Source organism: Scleropages formosus, chromosome 17 (genome assembly GCF_900964775.1).
Source record: "Scleropages formosus chromosome 17, fSclFor1.1, whole genome shotgun sequence".
NCBI classification, from domain to species: domain Eukaryota; kingdom Metazoa; phylum Chordata; class Actinopteri; order Osteoglossiformes; family Osteoglossidae; genus Scleropages; species Scleropages formosus.
Window position 1 is genome coordinate 22159903 of NC_041822.1, and position 6561 is coordinate 22166463.

A 6561-nucleotide genomic window follows, 5' to 3' on the forward strand; every position below is an offset into this window, starting at 1 on the left:
AAGTGTTTATATTCACTAATTAATCAAATTAACACATGCAAATATGTGTAATTGCATCGAGCTTCTTCACCTCCTGCTATGTAAAGGCAGTCGGGGGGGGGGGGGAAATTCAGCCTGAGAATGTTTTTTTAATCCCCCACCATGAATCTTGTCAGGACTGAAGTTATCCATTGACTGTAGGATGCTCGGTCCTCAGAGGGCGGATGGACGGCGGGCCATGGGAGAACGCACAGATTAATTTCACCCAACTTCTCATGCAAATGCTGCTCTAAAAGAAGGAGTCTCCTCTGTCTTCACTCTGGTGCTAGTCAAGAGTGGGCATGATCGGTTTCAACCCCACGACACCAAAGATGCTGACCTGTACACAAAACCAGGCCCAAGTTCCTTAAGTGCCTTCCAGTGTACATTGACTTGGTGACCCCTTATCTCAAGTCCCTCCAGAATGTTCTGTCCTCCTCTTGTGTCCTGAATGTTGAAAGGGCTGTGTCCAATCTCATTGTGGTTGAGTCCATCCATTTGCTTGCAGCTCATTCTCCTCTTGCACCTCCAACTTTTCCAAGCCTCCCTGTCTTTCTAAGAGGATCCGATCTTCCCAACACGCATCCAAAGTAGGACAACTTCAATTCTCCACATCTGTCTTTCAGAAATCCTTAAAACTCTTGCTCCTTGACTTTGGGATTGGAACACTACCTCACCCCCCCGCCTTCGCAAGCCACTGTCGAGCAACACGACCCCCGCCAACCCCCCGGTCTATTCCGAAACAGGTCTTTTCAGCTGCCAGCTCCTTAATTATACAGCTGCTCTGCTCCTCTGATGATTAAAGGCTGAGTTGTGCCAAGACGGAACAGCGGGGTTCGATGGCGGGGCCTGGCCAAAGCTCAGGTGCTACTAATGGGGGGGGGGTGAGTAGGTACAGGCTTCGACCCTCGATACGACATGCAACTCCATCTCCGGACCGCACCGCAGACGCGAAAGTTAACCTCGTCTGCAGGATCCCGTTCGAAAGGAGACAAAATAATTGAGGGGGCTTAAAATAAACATCAAAGTTACCGTTTTTTCCCGTAGATTAGTCAGCTGTTGCTAACGCACGTCAACTGTTTTTCTTGGAGGGGTTGGGGGGGGGGCCGAGCAGAACCTTTATTAAAGCAGTGTTTTACGAGCACTGGCACTACATCAGTGCGCTCGGCCGCTTTCTACTCCAACCTCGGGCTCCTAATAGCAGTTGGAGTTAAAGGTCAGTAACGCAACTCGGTCGGACGCGGTTTCACGTTTTCTGGCAATTGATGAGTTACGGCACATGGCAAGTTGGTGCACGGCTTTTTACTGCAATCTGTTTTGGTAAATAACCGCACAGGGAAGCAGAGGTACCCGGCTGATGAGCTTCGCGGCTTCGTTCAAAGCCAACGGTTGTTAGGAGAACTCGAGTTCAAAGTGCGACGAGTACAGCGGTGGGGCCTTTAAACTGCGCGCGGATATGAATTCATAGCCGAACAAAAATGTCGCGTTCACAGAAAGGAGAAGGTGCAAACTTGCAAACTTAAAGAGTGGTACAGGAAGGGAAGGAGAGAGAAAAGTTCCCCACCCAATCAGAACGCTTTGAATAATTAAACTGATCGGCTTAATTAGCTCAATTAAGTTAATTTGACCAAGGAACATGGCCATATGGTGAGAGGAAACAAAAGAGGGGGGAACTAATTAAAAGTAAAATAATGAGGATTTTAATTAACTCGTTCCCCAGACGTCAGCAAGCAGGGATCTGGAGTCTGGTACCATAATTAAAGTGCTGTAACGCTGGCAACATTTCTTTTAATTTTTTTTTTCTTTTTCTTTTTTTTTTTTTTACAGCAAGGGCTCCATCCATCTAATTAAATCTGTAAATAAATTAGCAACATCGAGGGTTCCTGCTTGACTTAACACCTCGTGTGCTCCACCTCCTACCTACACCTACACGCTTGCCGGCCGCTGAAGCGCACAGACACACATGCACGCGCGCACACGCATGCATGCTCTCATGCATAATGATGTTCATCTCAAACCTGGAGCACTTCGACGCCAATGTGGGGCGGCCGCCCGGCTGTTCTGGACTCCTCCCTCAAATGGATTTAGGAGTGCAAGACACAGAAACACTAGAGGTGTGTGTGTGTGTGTGTGTGTGTGTGTGTGTGTGTGTGTGTGTGTGTGTGTGTGTGTGTGTGTGTGTGTGTGTGTGTGTGTGTGTGTGTAAAAGAGAGCGCCAGCAGGGGTGGTTCTCCCATCGTGCTCACACTTTCCTCAAAGTGACTTATGTTGTGAGGTTTGTACACCAAGCTGCTTACAGTGATTTCTCCCATTTATACAGCAGGATCATTTTTACGGCATCGGATCACGGTAAGTACCTTGATTAAAGGTACTGCAGCAGATGCGTGGATTCAAAGCCCCGTCCTTTAATTGGAATGCATTGGCTCTAACCACTACGCCACCTGCCGCCCCTGTATTCATGGCTTTGTATTCCTCCCCATCCTGCCTAAGTTGAGGTCCACTGCACCCCCACCCCCAGTCATGAGCAGAGCCCTTCACAGGAAGCTCGTTTTTTTTTATTAAAGTACACGTTCAAATAAAACAAACAGACGTGTCACGTGGTTCCTGAACACATTGCACTGCAGCCAGTTTGGGCTGAAGCTGCTAAGTCCCCTTTTTTGCGTGCATGTGGTTTGGCAGGGGTGGAAGGCTTGGGGGGGGGCATCATCTAACACAGTACTATTTACATCCCCCTCCCCACATACTCTCTGAGCTTCTGTCAACACATCACACTGTTCAGTCAGTTACTCTGGCAAGTGGGACTGTAATTACCATGGTAGCTGGAATGCCATTGCACTTTCTTTATCCGTTATTGTCATTTTTACTATGGCTGTGTTGTTATATTTTTAATAACAGTTTAAAAAGAAAAAAAAAAAAAAAGGACAGCACAGCAGGTAGTACAGGTGCCTCAGAGCTCTTGGGCTGTGGGTGTGAGTCCAGTTCGGTCTGTGTGGAGATTGCATGATCTTTCCAAGTTTTTATGGGTTTCCTCTGGGTGCTCTGGTTTCTTCACACAATAGAAAGATGTGTATTTGAGGTGACTGGTGACTACAACTATCTTATTTTGTGTGTAAGGGAATGCCCATTTGTGATTTCCCTGCAGTGGACTGGAATCCCATCCAAGGTATACCCTGCCTCATGCCCTGGGATTCCAGGATAGACCCCAGACCACCACAACCCTGCACTGGTGATGAATAAAGGAATGAATGAATAGAAATTTTTGCTTAGGTTAAAGTTTTACAATTTTATCCTTTAATACAGTTGGGAATTTTGACTGAATCAATTCAGGGTAAGTGCCTTGCTCAAGGGTATGACAGCATATCCCCTTCGGGGACTCAAACCAGTCACCGTGTCCTTAACCAGCACCTCTTGTAATACGCTTCTTGCTGTGACCCACTTTTTTCCAAGCAGTTGGTGGAAATTGAAGGACAATAATATGCATAACCATCCAGAACAAGCAGAGTGGACAGGGTCATGTTCCACCTCGGGCTGGGGGGGTCAGTTCCAGTGCTGACACAGAGGTTTCCTTGTCGGTCGCGGTTGCGATCGCAGCCTCCAGGGATGCGTACAGCACATGATCCTCGCCTGCTTAACTGTGCAGGTTACTCATCAATTATGTTGGGTCGAACACACAGCTGCAGCCCCACACGTTAAAGACTGCAGAACTGATGAAGCCCAGTCAGCCGGCGGGGAGGACGAGGCACTTGAAGTATCAATGGAAGGAAAACAGAATAACACCAAACTCTGGAAAGGTTGAAATATGCTTCTCATAAGTCCATCCATCCATTATCAATAATCGCTTGGCCAGTGCAGAGAGATGGTGTGGTCCAGAATCTATCCTGGAAGCACAAGGCGGGGGGGAGCACACAGCCTGAATAGGACGCCAGTCCTTCGGAGTACAATCACACACACAGAGTCGCCAGCCAATCTCAATCACACATCTTTGGACTGTGGGAGGAAACCAGAGCACCTGGCGGAAAGTCCCACAAGCACAGGAAGAACATGCAAACATTTCCTAATTTATCGGATGCTTTTCTCCAAAAGAAACTTGCAGTGTTAAGCTACTTATAATTATTTACCCATTTATACAGCTGGGTAATTTTACTGCAGCAATTTAGTGTAAGTACCTTGCTCAAAGGTATTACAGCAGCAGGTGAGATTCAAACCAACAACATTTAGATTGACAGGCGGCAGTCCTGACCGCTAAGCTATCAGCTGCCCCATTTATCACAAACCCTGCACCGACTGAGCCCGATTCAAACCCACAGCTGGGGAGCTGCGAGGCGCCAGTGCTACCCGCTGCACCCCATACTTTCATTTTCTTTCAATGAAACCGATTTTTGGCAGCTGAAAGCAACCTGTTAAGCTCATGAGGTATAAGTTATAAGCCCAGCGATGGCCAGGTGACACTCACATGGAGCAAGGCGTGTGCTGTGCGTGAGCAGAGCGTGTGTGAGCGCAGGCTGAGGCTGCTCACACTGACCTCGAGAGCTAATGAAAGCTGATTAGGGTGTTAATGAGCCACCGGACTGATCAAAGGCCATAGCGGATGATCTGGACGTCTGTTTACTCGAGTCACTGACCCTAATTGGGAGTGGATCAGGGGGGCCAGGGGGGAGGACAGCTGTTGTTCCAGGACAGCGCACCCTGTGGGTCTGGCCGCGTCGCACCAGGAGGTGTTTATCACCACATCCAAGTGACCCCCCAAACATCACCTGGGGATGTGCCCTTGGTCATGGGCACAGCCCACTGGATGTACAGCAGACCTCTTCTGAACGACTTCCATATTTATTTTTATTCATCTCACATTTTCAATGCTTTGCTACTTACGCTGATTTACCCCTGTGTACGGCAGGGTGAGGTTACTATATCAGTTCAGGGAAGTACCTTGATCAAGAGTACAACAGCAGGCAGTGGGATTTGAATCTGGCTCCTCTGAGGTGGCAGTTTTAACTAATATGCCACCTGCTGCCCACAAAATCGACCGCAGGCGTTAAAGTAAGTGACCAAAGAATAAGAGAGAGGAAGTCAGAGCTGCAGGAGACCTGCTTTAGTACTGAGACACTTGGCCAGATAAGACTCTGACAGCAGTGCTCTTCACACAGCACTTCCAGTGACACTGCAGCGCCCCCCGCAGGGCAGCCAGGAAAGGGTTCTACTTCTGCTAAAAGACTTGAGCCCAGAATCAGTGCACATGGGTTCAACATTCACACCCACATTTCCACATGGGAAAAGCAGCACACCACCCCCCAGGAACTAAATGGTCTTTATAAACTACACATTAAAAATTGTTTTTCATTTATTTATTTATTTTTATTTTCATCACTGAAGGTGGTCCATAATAATCCCCAGCAAGCCACAGTTTTAATAATCTTAGCAGAGATTGAAATGTACCTTATTTACTGATTGAAAAACTGTTTAAGGTAAAAACAAAAAAGAAAAAGTGATTTTTTTTTTTTTTACAAGATTTTCCTTAGTGCAGGAAAGTAAACTGTTTTGCATAAAAAGTATCACTTTTTAACAAAAATAAATCAGAAATATACAGAAATTCATATAAAGACAGTACATGCAAAAATGACCAATTCCATCCATTTCAGATGGTGAGATTTTAGTTTGTGTTAAACATTAGCTGCTTAATTAAAGTCATCTTCCACATTACAGAAATGCTTTTCCAGTGTCAAAAGAAAAAACTGATTTAAAAGAAGATTTCTGGAAGTTATCCCAGGAAAAGACACATCTAGGAGCATAAACCATAAGTACACAGTGTAATCGAACTGAAATTATACACATGTGTATGGAAGTGCTGCAGACCACCTGACAGCAAAAATGTGTGTTCGTGAGTGAATGCCTCCCTTTTGGGTGTGGATCTTTCCTTGGTAAACACAGTGATGAATCCTAAAATTACATTTACATGTTTTTTTTTTTACTGTGTGGTAAAACTGCTCCACCACTGTAGTACTTTACTGTGTGAAAACCCCCTTCGTGAAGTGGCTAAATTAGGGTTTGCCATGAAGCCTGTAATCCACCCCCCACCCCCGGAGTACAGCCAGTGGGGGGGGGGGGGCTGCTCTACCCTGTGGCACTTCCTGTCTTTCAGAAACTTGTTGTTTTAGCTTATTTATGGGTGGCATACTGGTCACCTTTCACCTGATGGACCCAGGTTCAGATCCCACCTCCAGCTGTTGTACCCTTGACCAAGGTACTTACCCTGAATTGATAAAGTAAAAATCACCCAGTTGTACAAATGTGTAAATCAGGGTAAGATGCTGTAGAGAACAGTGTGAGACAATGGTAAATGTAATGTAAATCCCCTCACTGCTTTGACAGATGGGCACACAAGCCTAACATCTGGAGGATCAACTTTTCCCAGATTTTTAGGGTCATTTTCAACAAGCGGACTCACACTTTTGACCGGGACAGTATATGAACTCGTCCCATAATGCGCGCAAACATTAACCACCAACATCTGCGCCCTTACTTCCGCACGATACGATTCGAAACCGA